The sequence below is a fragment of the Hordeum vulgare genome, chromosome 1H, assembly GCF_904849725.1.
Source record: "Hordeum vulgare subsp. vulgare chromosome 1H, MorexV3_pseudomolecules_assembly, whole genome shotgun sequence".
Taxonomy (NCBI): domain Eukaryota; kingdom Viridiplantae; phylum Streptophyta; class Magnoliopsida; order Poales; family Poaceae; genus Hordeum; species Hordeum vulgare.
In genome coordinates this window covers 92,051,855-92,071,299 of record NC_058518.1, presented here as the reverse complement: position 1 = coordinate 92,071,299, position 19,445 = coordinate 92,051,855, and positions in this window count along the sequence as shown.

Genomic DNA, 19,445 nt, shown 5'->3' with positions numbered 1-19,445 from the left:
CTCCAATCCTTCCATGTCTGGTCCATAATATAACCAGTGGCAAGCCAATGAGTACTTTGAATGTACTCGCAAACAACCCATGATATGGACAATGCAACTTGCAGAATAAGTAATATGCAGCTTTGGTGGATAGCAACCTAACTGTAAATAAACATGTTCATGGATATGCAACAAAAGCTAGATGTTGTTTAGAAGAACAGGTTACAAATATCAATATATCTGTTAAGGATGAACACTCCGGGTTCACCCGATATGCCAAGTCACCAAACTTGGTTGTATCAACTCTTTCATATTAACACCATCAAACACACACACACACACACACACTTGGTTTATGTGGAAACGACTAGACGTAGTTTAAGCAGCACCACCCAACTATCCTTGGTCGTGGACACGGCTATTTGAATAGTTTTACACTCTGCAGAGGTTGTATGTTGTACCCACGAGATCCGGGAAACTTTCATGTCATCCACGACTCGCGGTATATAACATACCTGAGGTAAGTACCTGATCAATCCCTTTGCCCTGACGATACTAGACAAAGAGGTCCACTCGATTGGTACCCAGCCCACATGTAGTACGCCTTACGAGCACCGACTCTGGACAGTAGCAACCATGCGGAGACCAACGGTGTGCCCGGAAGACGTACAAACGGCATAGTCGTCCTACCTGGCATGATCCCGTCACGAGACTGACCACACATCACTCCCGCCACTAGTAATGTGGCTCTTTGCGAGCATCGGCCAGAGTAATCAACAAAGCCTCGTCTCATAAAGGGGTAACGTGGTCGCACATGTAAGGTTGGGATGGTTGACACATCATAAATCTAATCCCATTTCTGAAACCTTACACACACGAAATACCCGGTGCACCAATTCACCAAAAGTGGCCACCTAACTCATCATCACCCTCGGGCATTAGTGGCACCCGACGGGGTTTTCATAAACCGTTGATTTATACCATCATCATTTTCATGGTTCTACTATGCTTAGGTCTACTTGTCAACATGATATTAGTGTGATCCTCATAGGTGGTAGGATCATGCTCAGAATGCAAGTGCTCCGAAGGAGCCATCGGTAACATCACTTCAATGATTTACCGGTACTTATGATCACATGCAACGGAAATATTTGTTCTACTTAGCATGCAATATATCATATGCTCAGACATGGTCAAAGGACTGCTTGCCTTTATCGACTAAGTATCCGGGGTCTTCGGGGTCTTCAAGTCCAAATCCTTCGTCAAATGTGGTTTCTATCATCGTAGTAAATAAAAACCAATAAGTAGCTCACTCAAAAACAGATCACAAAGTCACTTTGAAAATGTTGTTTAATTCTTATAAATCCATATTGGTATTTTAAAAATATTTGTCTCTGGTTTTAGTGAAAGTAATATTTTTAAACTCAATTTAACAGAAGCAAAACTATTCAAAATTAGTCGTTTTAATTATTATAAAAAGAGAAGTTGTCCTAAATATTTGTCTAATAGTTCTATTAAATACTCCTCATTTTTAGAAGAACAATGGTGGAAGAATCATTAATTTCCACAGGCTAAATCTTCTTATAAAAATCTTTTAAAACAGAGTTTTAAAAATAAAAGAAAAAGGGCAAAAGCCCTGGCCTAGCTCAGCCTGGGGCTGGGCCGGCCTAGATGGCCAGCGAGCGAGCCTTCATAGGCGCGCGCGTCGTCAGGTTTGAACCTGGCGTGTGGGGCCCTGCGCTCAGCGGCTGCGGGGAGCGAGGTAGAGGTGGATGGGCCACCGACAGGTGGGGCACACGTGTTGGGGTTCTCTCCTACCTCTCGACAGAGAGGGGAAGGAGCATGCTGGCGTGTCTACCAACGTCCTCAGGCCCTAACAATGGCGTGAATGGGTCCTGCTTGTCGTCGCCTATGTGCTGGTGGTCGAGTGGACGACGGGGGGTCCCAGTTCACCGGCAATGAGGTGGCCGCGGCAGAGAGGTTTCGGTCAACGGTGGAGATGGTGGCTACGGGCACGGATTTGCTCGGGGAAGAGAGGGGAAAGGTTGCTGGGGTCACGGGGAGTGTGTAGGTGGGCAGAGGGACGCGAGAATCGACGTGTAGCCGGAGATCGACCGGAGCTCCCAGGCGGAGGGGCCTCGGTTGATCTCGAGCATCGGGGCTCTTCTTGCTCAAGGGGGTGGCTAGGGAGGTGATTGGGGTCTAGGTGGACTGGAGTGAGGGGTGTTGGAGCGAGGGGGTGGCCTTATATAGGCCCGCGACGGTGCACCGGGTGAGAAGCTCCGGTGGTTTCGGAGCACAGAGAGATGCTGGGGTGGAAACCACAGTCTCAGGATGTGGTTTTGGACCTTTGAGCTCACTGTGAGAGAGGGGGAAGTGAGGAGTGGCGCGCCTGCATGGCCGCGTTCCTCTGGCCGATACTGGTGCGCGCGGGCATGCGTCGCACCGGCTCTCAGCACAAGAAAGGAGGGGCCCTGGGGGCTGCCTAATGCAGAGGAGCTGTTTGGGAAGAGGAGAGACACCGTGGGGAGGCTGGAACTGGCCGTGGGAGGTCACCCCACTCGGTTGCTCTCTCTAGCGCGCCCAAAGCTCAGCTTTGGGATGCCACGGCATGCTGACGTGCTCTGGGCACCTTGGACGTGTCTGGCGTGTCCTAGGCCCTTGCTTGGAGATGATTAGTCGTTTGAATCCCGTGGGAGGATCAGCGAGTCAAACGAGGGGTGGAAACGAGATGCTGTCAGCCTTGGGCTGAAGCTTAGATTGGGGATTTTGGATTTTCTACTTAGAACCATAGAAGAGCCACTTGGCTGGAGTTGGGCATTGATCCTGGCCACCTAATCTAGGAGTTTGAGAGAAAGGGAATGGGTGCAGCTGGGGTTAAGAGGGGGTCTTTTTAAACTGTCATAAGGTGCTCGACAGTGGTTTGGGGTGGTTGCACCCCACCACTGCCTATGAAACTTAACACGACTAGGTTTGGTGCAACAACATGAGGCTACACCAAGTTTGGGCTCCATTGGACAAGTTTAGCTATGTAAACTTGAAATCACTCCTAAATGGCCAGATATGTCCCTTCAAAAGGGAGTGTGGGCAAATCAAGTCCCACAAATCCCATTTTTAGCATGGAGTCCTCATTTGAGATATTAGGCACTCGTGCAAAGTTTCAGCTTGATTGGATAAACTTTGCTATGTAGACTTGCTCTAACTTCATACTGGACAGAAAGGGTTTTGGAATTATTTGGTGACCCTAACCACCTTGTATCAAGGTGAAACTATATATGCGCACCAAATATGGCTTAGGGGGGTCACTGGAATTTCCTAGGAATTTATTGAGAATATTTCCTTTGGAAATATTTCAGAAGGTCAAAACAGACAATAGGTTTTCAGGGTTTTGCTCAATTATTTATAATATAAATAGGATCTGAAAATCTTATGTATGGAAAATATATGTCCTGTGAGTATCTCCAAATTTTCTCAGATTTTTCTAAGGAGAAAAGTATTTTTCCATATAGAAATATCATTTCTGGCCTCAGAAATGGACATGCAAATAAAATAGGAAATTCATTTATAAAATAATTATTTTATGATTTTGGTGAACTAAAATAGTTTTAGAACCAAATCACCAACTTTGGGTAAGAGCACTCTCTTGCCATCAAGGACTTGTAGTGCAACCCGAAGCAGGGTTTTGAAATAATCAGAAATAAGAAAAAGGATTTTCAGAATATTTAAGTTATGAAAAACATGGTTTGATAATACACAATCAAGCATACAAGCATACATTGACAACCATGGCACTCACACCATGGATTTTTGAAAAGTTTTAATAAAATCAGATTTTTGAATTACAATAAAAGTGGAGTGAAAACAGGGTGTGACAGACCTATCCCCCTTACAAGAATCTCGTCCCCGAGATTCCTAAGCTAGGTGCTAAAAAGGTACGGAAATTCAGATCGGAGATAGTCTTCACGCTCCCATGTTGCTTCTCCTTCGGTGTGGTTGCTCCACTGAAACCTTGAAATACTTGATGGTGCGGCTTCTGGTGCAACGCTCTGCTTCATCCAAGATGCGGATTGGTCTCTCATGATAAGTGAGATCTGGCTGGAGGTCGATGGTCTGATGGTCAATGTCCTTATAAAGATCTGGACGGTTCGGCGCTTGCAGACACTTCCGAAGCTGTGACACCTGGAATACGTTGTGCACTCCTGAAAGTTCCGGAGGTAGCTCCAACTGGTAAGCAACATCTCCACGCCTTGTCGTGATCTTAAAAGGACCAATGAACCTTGGAGCAAGTTTCCCCTTGACGTGGAAACGCTTGGTTCCTTTGAGAGGTGTGACACGGAGGTACACCTGGTCTTCGGGAACGAACTCCACTTCTCTGCGGTGAGAATCCTCATAGCTCTTTTGTCGCAACTTGGCTTCCTTCAAATTTTCTCGGACAAGTTGCACCTTATCTTCTGCCTCTTGTAGAAATTCCAGCCCGAAAATCAACCCTTCGCTGTTTCGGACCAGTTGAGCGGGGGGTGGCACTTTCTCCGTACAACACTTCAAATGGGGCCATCGGGAGACTGGACTGGTAGATGTTGTTGTATGAGAACTCAGTGAACGACAGACAGTCTTCACATTCGGCACCATGTGCCAAGACACAAGCGCAGATCATATCTTCGAGTATATGGTTTACTCTCTTCGTTTGTCCGGCCGTCTGCGGGTGGAAAGCGGTGCTGAAGGAGAGCTTGGTTCCGATGGCTTCTTGGAACTTCTTCTAGAATCTTGAGGTGAAATGCGTGCCTCGGTCAGATACAATCTCCTTGGGAACTCCGTGGAGACTCACTATACGATGGATATACAGACTAGCCAACTGGCTTCTATCATAAGTGGTGTTGACTGGAATGAAATGGGCCACCTTGGTCAGGTGGTCGACAATGACCCATATGGAATTGTGCCCCTTGCTTGATCTGGGCAACCTAGTGATGAAGTCCATGCCAACTTTGCCCCACTTCCATTCATGCAATTGGAGAGGTTGTAGCAATCCAGCAGGTCGTTGATGTTTTGCCTTGGCCCTTTGGCATACGTCGCACTTGGCAACATAAGATGTTATTTCCCTCTTCATGCCATGCCACCTGAATTTCTCTCGGAGGTCTTGATACATCTTGGTGCCACCGGGGTGACTAGAGTAGGGTGTGTCATGGGCTTCATGGAGGATCAAATCCTGGAGTTCTGCCTTGTTGGTTACGCATAAGCGTTTCCTAAACCACACTATTCCTTGCTCATTCACTGAGAATTCTGGGGCCTTGCCTTCCTGGATCTTCTTATTGATGCCTTCAATGCTCTTGTGCCCCTTATGGGCCTCCTTGATCTCGTCTGCCGGCGTTGGTTTGACTTCGAGGTTAGCCAGGAATCCTGGTTCAACTAGCTCCAACCCGAAGCTTTCCATTTCTTTGTACAAGGTGGGTAGCCTTTCCTTGAGCATAAAATTCAAGGTGATGACCTTCCTGCTTAAGGCATTGGCCATCACATTGGCCTTACCGGGGTGATATTGAATGCTGAGGTCATAGTCTTTGATTAACTCCAACCATTTTCGCTGCCTCATATTCAATTCCCTTTGAGTAAAGATATACTTCAGACTCTAGTGGTCAGTGTATATTTCACATCGCTTCCTAGAAGGTAATGTTGCCATGTCTTCAAGGCATGCACTACTGCTGCGAACTCGAGATCATGGGTGGCATAGTTCTCCTCATGCGAGCGCAGTTGCCATGACAAATATGCCACGACCCTGCCATTTTGCATTAGGACTCCACCGAGCCCAGTTCTGGAGGCGTCACAATATATCACAAACTCCTTGTTGATAGCTCGAGTAGCCAATACTGTGGCGGTAGTCAATCTCTTCTGAAACTCCTGGAAGCTTGCTTCACACTCTGTCATCCATTCGAACTTCTTGCCTTTCTTCAAGAGCTGAGTCATGGGTCGAGCGAAGTTGGTGTAATATCCCGCGAGTCTGAGGAAGCTCCTGACTTCCTTCACATCGATTGCCGACTCCCAATTGGTTACCGTAGTAATCTTGGAAGGATCGACCGCCAATCCATTTGCCGTCATGGTATGACCCAAGAATCCAACTTTGTGCAGCCAGAATTGGCATTTGCTGAACTTGGCATAAAGTTGGTGCTCTCGAAGCTTCTCCAACACTAACCTCAAGTGTTGCTCATGCTCTTCTTCATACTTGGAGAATATTAATATGTCATCGATGAATACGACGACAAACTTATCTAGGTATTCCATGAAGACCTTGTTCATGAGGTACATGAAGTATGTGGGGCATTCGTCAACCCAAATGACATGGCAGTGCACTCGTATAGACCGTACCGGGTCACGAATGCAGTCTTGGGTATGTCTTCAGGTCGGATCTTCAGTTGGTAATATCCAGATCTAAGATCGATCTTGGAAAATACCTTGGCTCCATTTAACTGGTCAAACAAGACTTCAATCTTGGGGAGTGGGTACTTGTTCTTGATCGTGACTTCATTGAGAGAACGATAATAGACGCAGAGTCGGATAGTCCCATCCTTCTTAGACACGAACAGAACAGGTGATCCCCAAGGTGATGCACTCGAACGAATGAATCCCTTCCTGAATTGCTCATCCAGCTGCTTCTTCAGCTCTGCTAGCCCTTCGGATCCCATCCTATAAGGCTTCTTATAGATAGGACTCGACCCGGGCATGAGCTCAATGATGAACTTGATGTCTCGGTCGGGAGGCATCCCTGGTAGCTCATCAGGAAAGACGTCTGGGTATTCACAGACTATCGGCACTCGGTCCAGCTCTTCTCCCGATAGGCTATTAACCTGCAGGACTCGAGCAGATACAGGCTCAGAGACATACTTGACTTTGACCCCTTGGTCGCTTGTCATGGTAGTAGTCCTGTTGGCATAGTCCAAGATGCTCTGGTGTTTGGCCAACCAATCCATTCCAAGGATTACTTCTAAGCCTTGCGACTTAATGACGATGAGATCTGCTGAGAAGCTTATCCGATTAATATTGATCCCGACTCCTCTACATCCTAGGTTGGTCCTTAGCACTGCTCCCGGTGTATGTACTGCCATTTTCCCGTTAAGTAGGGTAGGCTTCAAACCACATTTTTCTGCAAACTTCTAAGTAACAAAAGAATGCGAAGCACCACAATCAAACAATATTGTTGTTGGGGTGGAGTTGACGAGGAACGTAACCAGAATGCACTCCGGGTCTTCCCATGCCTCTTTTGTGGAGATGTGATTAATACGCCCCTTGTTGTGGTACTGCTGATTGCGGGGAGCTTGGTTCCTTCCTGGTGCTCCTTGACCTTGATTTGGCGTATTAGGGCGCGGTGCGTCAGGCTTCTTGTTGGGGCACTGCCCCAAATAGTGCCCAGTTTGTCCACATCCAAAACAGGTAACCTATCCCGGGATGTTGGTCTTGACTCCACTGTTGTTCGGTGGGTTGAATGCTGGCTTGGTGTTGACTTGCTGCTGAGGCTGGTAGTTCTGGCAGAATGTTGGAGCCTTATACTGCTGCTGCTGATAACTAGGTCTTGCGGGAGCTGACTGCCATGGGCGTGCCTTCGGATTACTGGGTCCTCCACTACCCACCATCTTACGCTTACGGTTGTCGTCCATTGCACGACGCTTATCCTCCAACATGTGGGCCTTGTTAACCAGATCGCAGAAGCTCCGGCATTCACAAACAACCAGTTGATACTGGAGTGACTGTTGTAGTCCTTTCATAAAGCGCTCCACTTTTGCGGCCTCAGTGTTGACGTCCTCTGGTGCATATCTCGACAGGAGGTTAAACTTCTGCAGATACTCCTTGACGGTTCCACTGCCTTGCCTTAAAGCTTGGAATTCCTGCTTCTTAATGGTCAACATTCCGGGAGGAATATGAGCAGTGCGGGATCCTTCCTTGAACATTGCCCAAGTGATAACTTTCCCTGCTCGCATGATCTGGAACCCGTCCCACCAAGCTGTGGCTGTGCCTCCAAGACAGTGAGAAGCATAAAGGACTTTCTCGCGATCATCGGTGCACTTTACCAGTGCAAGGAGGTCTTCGGTAGTGCGGATCCAGTCATCGGCATCCAATGGTTCAGTCATCTCCGTGAATATAGGAGGCGTAGTCCGCGTAAACTCATATAGAGTAGAGCGACCGTTGCCATTTCTGTTTTGTGGAGGATTGTTCACCAAGACTTGAACCAACTGTTGGATGGCGGCATTATTGGCTTGGCATTCCTCTCAGAGAGCTTGGAGGAACTAAGCCATAGTCAAGCTTTCCAGAGGAGGGGATTGCGGTGGAATATCGCCTTGCTGCTGCTCGTGGTGATCTCCAGCTTGAGCATCCCCTCCGATTCCCTGCCGCTGGCCAGAAGAGGCAGAGCCGAGGTTGCCGAAGGTGCTGGTGCGAGTTGAAATCACCATCCTGTCAGGGGAGTAGACAGGTCAATATACCGAATTGGTCGGGAATCATAAGGGATGATGCTCCTATAAGGGGATTGGTGTCGTGCTAGTGTGAGATTTGTAAACAAAGGTTTTTGGGAAAAGCTAATGCACTAGATTTAAAATAAGTGATATAGTCGCTTACAAGGTGCCTAAGGCAGAAATGCGGCTTGCATCAAACATGCTCACACAACACTCATGGTTCACATGAACCGATACATGGACTCACTACGCTTGGGAAAGTCTACTAATTGCCTAAGTCGTACTCATGAGCAGCGGACTCCTCAGTCTCGTAGGCAAGTTATGCAGGGTCTTCATCTTCATCTTCGTCGGTACTTTCCTCCTTCAGAGGTGTGGGAGAAGGAAGTGGTCCATCGCGGCATCTCTTAGTTGGCGAAGAAGTGACGAGCACACGATACTCTTCCGCGGTCAGGCGGCGACTCTGAATAGAAGTGGCCTGGAGCGGTGGTACTCCTCCTCGGAAGGCAATGGCTGACCACCCTTCGGGTGCTCTTTCCTTCTTGACCTTGAGCAAGCAAGTTGTATGCACCCCCACTAGTTCCATTGGAGAGCTTACCTTAGCTCATACGTGCATCCGTTGCATGGAAATCCCTACTCCTGACATTATATCTATCATTTGGCTTATTCTCGCCTACGGTTGTCCTCATTGATTTGAGCCTTTCACACCTTTTTGTCTTCCTTCCCCATCATTATTCTATTTGTCATCCTAAGTGCCAACATATATTGCTTCTGCTCATCCATTGCATGAGTGCTCAAAGTCGAAAGGGAGAGGATTATTTTGACTTGTGCCTCACTAGTGGTCTCGGGATGAGTCAAAATAAGATTCCGAAGGAGACCAAGTGTGAGGTTTAGTAGATTGAGTTCTCAATTAGAAATATTTTTATGATCTCAACCGATCTCCCACTTCTTGCACGCAAACACCTTTTGGAGACATTCGAGCCACGGACAACGAGAGCTCTTGCACCTTTATGTTCTTACTTTGCTAATTTCAATACTAAATATAGACTCTAGCTTGTTATTATCTTGACTTGAATTGCATATCTTACTTGCTTTACTATGAAATTCTTATATGTATGTTAGCATGTCACCACAAAAATTATTGTGTTATCATTTACCTACTCGAGGACGAGCAGGAATTAAACTTGGGGACGTTGATACGTCCCAAACGTATCTATAATTTATGCTTGTTCTGTGATCTTTTGGGTGACATTGTTATATGTTTTCCTACACTTTTATATATTTTTACACATGTTTGGACTAACCTACTAACTCAGTGCACCCAGTGCCAGTTTATGTCTGTTGATGTCCTTTTTGCAGGGGCTTTTACCCAATTTTCTGGAGCCCCAAAAATCCCGAGAAAAATATATATAAATCAACGTAACAGAAGCTTCTAGATCACTGAAGATGGGCCAGAGGGGGCCCAGGGCCTGCCCAGGCGACCTCCCAGCGCGGCCTGGCCCCTGGCCGCGCCCACAGGCTGTGGGGACCCCGACATATGAGTCGAGATCGCCGAATGGACGTGCACAGTGATCCCAGAGATCAATGCTCACCGAACACACAGATGTTGAATATTAAGAGTCTTACATCCAAGTACCGAATTATTACAACACATGACCGGATGGTCAAGTTCACAAGGTAGGTCCTATAAGGCCAAATCAAACTGATACAACTAGTAGTAGAAACATGAGACTAGGGGATGTGTTGTTGCCACCAGGGAGAAAACAACAGTGCTTGTGACCACGGTTGCAAGTATTGTTTACCTTACGCATAGTTCGTTAATGTAGTTATCCGTTGCTTTGAGTTTACACTTTGGGTGGGGCTCGTAACTTAATACCAGCGAGATGTTCTTGATAGATATCTCAAGGTGGATGATTTGTAATTAGATGCTGATGAATAAACGGTCTACTTGCCTTTGCGTACTTCCCATTACTATTGAGCCTCTAATTTTCAAGTAGCATAATTAGCATTGCGGTGCGTTTATAATTCTGTCAATTGCCCAGCTGTAATTTGTTTACCCAAGCATAATTGTTCATCGTCTTTCGGGAGAGAGACATCACTAGTGAACATCATGTGACTCCGGTCCATATCACCACCATTGCTTACACCTCCATCATTTACTGCTTTCATTTACTTTTCCGTTGCAATCACTATCACTATTCCCGCTTGTGTTTTGATCCTTTGCAAACTACCAGGCCGGAGAGATTGACAACCTCTCTGTACTCGTTGGGAGCAAAGTTATTTGTGTGTGTGCAGGTCCATGTCTTCTGCTTGCGCCAGGGAAGGGGACACCTACTTGTTGATCCTCGGAGTCCTCCTGGTTTGATAAACCTTACAGTCTCCATGTAAGGGAAAACTTGCTGCTGACTACATCTCCACCTTCCACTTGGGGTAACCAACGAGGAGCGAGAAGTATATCCATCATCTCGTCATCACTCGGTATGACGCGTGTTTCTCTTTCTCTAACTTTTTATGTGCTAAAAAATTTCCCTCTATAACAACACACATGCTGCAAAACATAAAAGGGAAACACTTCACATCAGAAGTGTGATTTGTTCAATCCATCATACTGGTCGCGAGCCCCTGATTCAAGCTCCATCCAACGCCTGAGACGTTTCTTCCATCCGCAAATCCATCCCACAGTTGTGTCACACCTTTATTTTGGAAACTAATTGATACCCAAATCAATCGAGGTGGAGGTCTCGCGCGTGGCTCCTTGCGGTCCTGTACAATACGCTGCTCTCCATCCTTCGTTACTGCATGTGAACCGGCATCACCCAATGTCACCACCCATACCGTCTTCCGCTTCACCGCGACTCCACGACCTTCACCCTAGAGTCCAACCATTAAACCATCGGCTAGAAGAAATCCTAATCTGCAGGCGGTTGTGCAGCAGATCGCATTTGCGTCTACCCATCTCGGCAGCCATGAGCTGACGGCTCGTTTCTTCATCTCGACAACAAACATGCACAACTCCATCAGACATAGCTGACAAGTCATTACATCCAAAACTTTGATCTAGGTTTTTATTTCTTTGTCCTCTAGAAGTACTAACTAGTTCTGAAAGTTAATAACAGATCCCAAATTAGGTTATCAAATAGGTAAAAAAGACATGAAAGCCCCACTTTATCCAAGCAAACGAGAAGAGGATGTAATGCCCAAGATGCAATCATATCCTTATTTTGGCTCGATGTCCTCGAGGGTGATAGAAGCACATCTTATCCTTTCGCAAGAATGGCTATCATTACAAATACATGTAAAGAAGAGATGAGTATATGGAATTGGCTTACAATCGCCACAAGCTACAACATGACATCTCAATACAACAATACATTCAATCACCATATAAAAGAGGAAGGTCCGACTATGGACGAAATCCAACTATAAAAAAATGACGTCTATCCTTTCTAACCCCATGTTGCCGACCTGGAACCCATCTTATGATGGACGAAGAAGAAGAAGAACTCCAAATCAAACAAGCATCGCTCTCACGTCAAATCATCGCTTTACCTGTACGTGCAACTTTTGTTGTAGTAATATGTGAGCCATGGGACTCAGCAATCTCATTCCAAAGGTACCAATACTAAAAAATCTTAATGGGCGATCCATGGTTAAGTGGTGAGGATGGAACAATCACTAAGCATTTATTTGGGTGACTAAATTATGAGTACAAGAAATAAGAAGGGTGATCTACTGTCACATCCCTGAAACCCTAATCAAGTTAGCATTGTGCTCATATCTTATTTGCATTGCATCCAAGAAAATTTCAACAAGAACAAAGCAAGTGGTGAAGGAAAACTCAAAAACCCTAGCCACTTCTCAAATTCAAAGGAATTATAAACTTGTTCAAATCAATGAACCCAAAATGGCCTCAAGAAAAGTTCAACTTTTTTGATAATTCTTGAAAGCAAATAAGCAATGAAGAAAACCATTTTCTTAACACATTTGGCATTTTGAATAAATGCAAAAGGCTACTCGTTTCAAGTTTTAAATTTGAATTCAAAAACTTTAAGTTTTCAAAAATGTTGAAAACTTTAGGAATGGTTGGATATATTCCAACTAATATTCTGGTGTGTTCAAAATAATTTTATAAACTATTTTGGAGCTGAAATAAATAGCAAATCGAAATAGTTAGCAAAACAGAAACAAAACAGAAAAAATGAGGAAAAACTTACCTCTCGCTCACCTCAGCCCAGGCCCAGCTTCCGTGTCGTCTTCCTCCTTGCCAGTAGGAGCAGGAGGTGGCCACCGCGACGCCGCGCGCCCCCACGCAGCTCCATGCCTGCCTGGTCGCTGCTTCGCGCTGGTTCGCGAGGGGATAACCCTCCCGAGACGTCCCCGAGCTCATCCTCTCCTCATTCTCCCCCTCTGCTTTGTTTCCTTCTGCCGCCATTGGAGCGCGAGCAGAGCTCGAGCTCGCCATCGTTCTAGCCTACCTCTCTCCCTCCTGAGCCGCACAATAGGTCCGCCGCAACTCCCTGAAGCTTTCTAGCCATGAGCCCAACGCCGAGACGCAGTGAAACAACGAGACGCAGTCGTCTTCTTCCTCGGGTCATCGAAGTTCATCGCCGGCGTTCTCCCTCTCCTGGCTGTCCTCGAGAAAGTTAGCGCCACCACTGCACTCCCCGTGAGCTTGCGCAAGCTTTCCCCCAAGTTTCCCCCTTAGATCCCTTCCTCTAGCCTCTATTTCACCGGAGCCCGATGAGATCCGCCGCGGGAGCTCGTCGCCGGTAGCCCTCCGGTGAACAGCTCGTCCTTCTGAGGCCACCAGCAGCTTCAGGCCGTCGCGTAGATGCCGTAGGAGCTCAGTCCCGTGCGTAGATCCCTCTGTTTCAATGACCCCGATGACGCCCGAACTTTGGCCGCCGCCAAGCTCGTCGCCGGCGTCATCTCCGGCCAGATCAGCCCCGGCTAAGTGCAAAAATGAACCCGCGGGAGACGTGTCGTTCCTCTGGTGCTCTCCGCGCAGAGTTTGGCCCCCTGTGCGCCGTCTCCGAGCCCCTCCGCCGTACTGGTGGTCGCCGGTGGATCTCAGCTGGGTTGAGCCAGTGACATGTGGGGCCAGCCTCTGGATATTTTAGTTAACAAAAATAAAATAAATTAATCTAATAAGTCACTGACATGTGGGTCCAGTACTGTTAATTAGTTAATTAAGTTTAAAACTAATCTAAAACTGACGAGAGTCACTGACCAGTTGGTCCCACTGGTCAGGTTTGACTTTCAACGACCAGTTGGGCCAGCTGATGTCATGGTGATGCGGTAAAGATTTTCTGATTTGAAAGAATTCCAGAAAAATACCAAAACTTCTAAAAATCATAGAAATTAATCTGCAACTCCAATGAAAATAATTTATATTTGAAAAAGTATCAGAAAAATCCAAGGAATCTGAATATGTCATTTTCAAACATGTTTGAAAATGTTACTCGACCCAAACATATAGAATAATGAATAAGTTAAATTTTATAAATGCTTTGGAGATGGAATTTGAGAATCATTTGAATTCCACTTCAAATGCTATGATCAAACATTGTTCAATCACAACCACCAACTTAACATATCATTTCCATCCATGTTAAAAACAAGTTGATCTGAGCATCAGGTCGAATCAATTAAAATGGTATTCGAGAATACCTCGTTTGAAGTGATATTTGAATCTGATTCAAATCAACTTCAAACCTAATAAATGTTAGCTATTTTAGCATACCACCTTGCATCCTCATGCCATGCTCATGCATCATCTTGTTGCATATGATTGTTATTGATTGTTGTCATTTCTTTCGGTAGGCTCCGCTCCTCCGGATTCCACCGAATATCCGACTGACGGATATTGTCCCTCCTCTCAGCAACAAGGCAAGCAACCATTTTGATCATCCCGATAAATCCCATGTTCCCACTCCTGCACTTACTTATTGCATTAGGATCAAATGCTCAAATGCTTTTGCCACGTTAGTTGAACCCACTTCCTTTGCATGACCTGTCTTTGTCACAGTAAATAGCTGAACCTTGCAACCTAGCATACCTGGTAGATGCTTGAGCCATGATGTGCCTTATCCTGCTATGCATGCTGTGCTTAGAGTTGTGTATGGTCTGTCATCTGGGAGATGAACAGAATTGTGAGAATGTGTTCAGTAAGTAAAGGTTGTGTGTTGAACCTGATTTGGTAAAGGTACCGGTGAAAGGCTATGTAGGAGTACATGGCGGGTTGTTTCATTGGAACCGTCCTTAGGAACTGAGTTCCATGTATGTAATCCAAGATGAGATACTACCACATGCTGGGCCCTGAAATATGACCCCGCTTGACTTATTAATCGCTTAGTACTCGGTCCAGGAGTTGCAAGTAGTTTGTGGTGTTTATAGTCATGCTGGAGGCCGTGCATAGTGCTGACCTGAGAGGTGGGGTGTGATGCGGTAGGCAGTGGCACGGTGTACCAAGTGGCACCCGAATGGTAGGCTTGGGAACCCTGCGCACATCATTTGGGGCCGTGGCGGAAACCTCGGTCGGACTTCCGTGCGGGTTACCCTCAGATAGGCGATATACCTCGACCAAGTATTAGCGTGGTTAACGGTCGTGGCCGACTCCCTCGCTCGGCTTCCGCTTGAAGGTTGCCGAGGTGCATGACGTGCACATGGCGATAAGTGGCGAGAGCGTGTGTGAAGAAGTACACCCCTGCAGAGTTATGATCTATTCGAATAGCCGCGTCCGTGGATATGGACTACTTGGAGACATATGTTGTTCATAGATAACTTCAATGGCTACTCATAAAATTCTCAAGATAAGCGTGAGTGTCGTGGATGGCATTTCCGTATGGAAACGGAATGATTCCACGATGGAGTATTGTTGTGGTGTTAGTGGACTCGTGTGCGAGAAATCAAGTTGTCAAAAATTGTTTTAAAATGCAAGTTGTCTAGCCACGAGTCAAATGCTGGCTTTCCGCATGAAACCCCACAATTCCTTATTGATACATTGCATGAGTAGATAGTTGTCCTAAAGTCTTGCTGAGTACCTCCGTACTCATGTTTGTTTAATAATTTTGCAGAGGTTGTTAATGACCCTAATGGAGGGTTCTTCCTAGACATCGACGACGACGAGTAGCTGGTGTCCCAGCTACGATCTGGCCCTAAGGTGGGTCTGTAGTATAGTCAGGCCACGTGCCTTCTAGTTTCATCTGTCTGTACTCAGACAATTTAATTACTTCCGCTGGCTTGTAACTTGAATGACTGTTATGATGGGTCGTGAGACCCCTACTGTGTAATATTATATGTGTGGCTCTTCCGAGCCTCTTAAATAAAGCTTGTATGTTTATGGTTATGTTGTGATGCCATCGATGTATCTATACATATCGGTATGCCATGCGTACATGTATCGTACTTGGTATGTATGGGGTTCGATTACCTAGCCGTAGACATTAGTAGCATTCCTTACAGGGAAATGCCCCTTTGTGATCTAACGAGCCATGGTAGCTCGCTACTGCTCCGCACACATTGGTTGACCGGCGTGTGTCCTTCTTAGCTGTTGTGTCTGTCCCCTTTGGGGAAATGTCACGCGATGTAATGGATTCCTTGTAGCTTGCCATGACTCGTCTACATTCGCTGGTGACCGACACCTGCTTTGCTGGGTCATGTATGCCTGTCCCTGTGCGGAACTGCCACTTTGGTTTATGACTAGACATGTTGATCCGGGTTCTTTATCAATGGATTGCTAGTGACACAATTGCATACGTGAGTCACAAGGCGCAAACGGTCCCGGCTAAGGTAAGGCTGCAGCCGTGGGGTTAACCGTGCGTGACACCGCAAAGAGATGCGATGTGTTACAGGCTGGATTCCTATGGCTTAGGATCGGGATCCCGACAGCGTTGGTATCAGAGCCTGGCTGACTGTAGGACTACTAAGCCAAACTGGTCGAAGTTGAGTCTAGAATTGCTTTAGTTATATATAAGGGAATTGTTTGTGGAAGGGAATGTAAGACTCTTGTTCTCTTCTCAAGTTATTCTATTCTGGTCATCCTCGTCTTTTCTGCGGGAATTAAGGACTAGGTTACTCATCTTCTTCTAGGCTCGTGTTTCTGATCGGTAGATTATAAGACTACGGGTCGAGAGTTATATTGGGTTTCTTTTATCCCTAGGAAAAAGGAAGTAAGTTTGATGATCACGGAATTGAACTTGATAGTTGAGTGGTTACGCTATTCTATATTTGGGTTGTCTCAAAATTGTTTTTGAGCATTTACAGCCGTTATGCTGCACAATTTTGCATTCAGAGCTCTAATGCTTTTGCATTACTCTCTATTTTCATATGCCTGGCCGTCCTTCTCGTCAGGTGGTTCATCTGACCAGGTGCATTGATGTGCGGGGCCATACGGCCATGCTGGTCAGGGTGATGTCGGTGTGCGGTTACCGCTGGTACCCAGAGTACACAGTGGAGGAACAGTACCGAGACTTCAACTAGAACCAATATATCTGCACTGTTAGGGTATTTCCAGACTACCCTCGAGCTGAGGAGCCAATCCATTGGTCCTATGGATCGGGAGTCACTGTTGACATGGCAGTACAAGATGCTACCTATTCAATGCTGACCATTATGAGGGCGAGGCATGCACTTCTGCAGAATTCAGAGTTCTGCTATGTTCCTGCCTCTCAGCCTGGTGAAGAGGGATACCTCAGCAGGGTCTATTTTGATTCCTCTATGGAGGATCCGCTACTGCAGTCCACTGCTGAGATGCTAGAGATCAGAGACAGGGATGGTCGTGCTCTCCGCATGGAGCTTTATGCCACACGTGCCCGTCTATGGACGGCTTTGACGCAGCTGGCACCGGTAGTCCAGACAGGGTATGGAAATATGGAGATGCTGAACCCTGTTAGGACCCATCTTCCGGCCCATGTTGACTGGCCCGCTATAGGAGGAGTCACCCCTCTTCGGGGACCCCTACTACCACTAGTCAGGGGACCAAGGCCACATCCGTGTCCTTATGGATCCCACGGATCTCAGGCCAGAGTATTTCCTGATCTGCAGGTTGAGCTTCCAGGCCATGGAGGCAATCTTTATGAGATGTTCTATGCGGATGCCTGAGCCGTGAGTGGAAGGATAGTATGGTAGTAACTGTACGCTCACAGTCCTGTGTGACTTGTGAAGTATGCTTGTGATGTGGAATGAATTCCGGAGGCTTAGATAAATAATGTATAGGAAGCTTGTAAGCCTCTGAGGAGTAGTTTCATAATTTCAGTAGTTTGCTTTTCGGTTAAGGTTGTACTGAACTATGTAAGGGTGTGTATGAACCATGGTGTATATATAGCAGTTGCTTGTTACCATGTTGTTTGGATATTCATTTCCGCATTCCATGTGTTCAGTGCATTCTTAACCATAGCTAGTATTGATGTTGATATTGGTCTAAGCTGTGAGTTTGTTTGTCAGGATGGTGTTCACCAGGTTGAACCGTGCCCCTGCTCATGAGCAAGGCGAGGGTAGTCAAGCGTCGCGGGAAGACCTGCCTCACCCGCCCTCTCTGGCGGAAGTGATGCTTGAGGCAGAAAGAAACTAAAGGGAGACCAACCGACTGTTAGAGCGTATTGAGGAGAATACGGCTCGTCAGCCTAGGGATGTTGCAGTGTCCCTCAATGACTTTGTGAAGCTGAATCCTCCAAAGTTCCATCACTCCGTCGATCCCCTCGACGCTGATGACTGGCTATGCAGTATCTCACGTAAGATTCGCTCTGCGAATGTTTCTGAGGCCGACAAGGTGACCTTTGCGACGTATTTTCTGGAAGGACCCGCCAATCTGTGGTGGGAGAACTTTGAAGCTATGCGTCCTGCTGAACCAGCAGCCACATGGGCAGACTTTAGTGCAACCTTCCGTGTGCACCATATTCCAGAGGGCCCGATGGACGGAAAGAGAGAGGAGTTATGTGCATTCACCCAGGGAAAGTTGACAGTGGATGCCCATAGCCGCGAGTTCGGTAACCTCGCCCGCTATGCAATAGAGGAGGTGTCTACTGACGCCAAGAAGCAAGCAAGATTCTGTAAGGGTCTGAGCCCTCAGTTTCGTCGTGATCTGCGCCTCCACGAGTGTGCAAGCTTCCAAGCCCTGGTCAACAAGGCGATCAGTGCTGAGACTGGTCATACCGACTTCGAAGCCACAAAGAAGCACTCCCGTGACTTTGGCTCGTCATCTGGCTCCGCGTTTCCAAAACACAGGTTGTGGGTTCCAAACAGTTCTCTGCCTCCAAGATACACTCCGAGGCCATCCTATGTGGCGCCTCAGACGAATCAGACCAACCCTCCAGCAAAAACCTATGGTGGTCCAGCTAGCAGTGGTGCACCACGTGCCAACCAAGTGATATGCTACAAGTGTGGAGAACCAGGGCACTATTCCCATGAGTGTCCTTAGTATGTGAAGCCAACTCCTGCACGTGGTCGTGTGAACTATGTCTCAGCAGAAGAAGCTACAGAGGATCCCGACGTCATACTGGGTACGCTTCTTGTTAATCATCACCCAACGTCTGTTCTTTTTGACAGTGGGTCTTCTCATTCCTTCATTTCAGAAAGTTATGCACAGTTGCATAACATGTCTTTTTGTGATATGCCAATTCCATTGGTTGTCCAAACCCCTGGTAGCAAGTGGCAAACCTCTAGGATAACCTATGGCAATGAAATTCTAGTAGACAGGCTAGTTTTTCTAGCCTCATTGATAGCCCTGAAATCTTCGGATATTAATATCATCTTGGGTATGGACTGGATGTCATCTCACTATGCCAAGATTGATACTCATAATAGAAATGTTCAGCTTACCCATCCCTCGGGTGAGATAGTCAATGTCTCTACTCGAGTTGCCAAATGCCAACTCTATTCCCTCAATGCCAACCCTCTTCCGGAACTTGAAGACATCCCGGTAGTCCGTGACTTCCCGGATGTTTTTTGAGAGGAACTGCCAGGAATTCCACCTCACAAAGATGTAGAGTTCGTGATAGATCTTGTTCCGGGAACTGTTCCAATAGCCAGAAGACCATA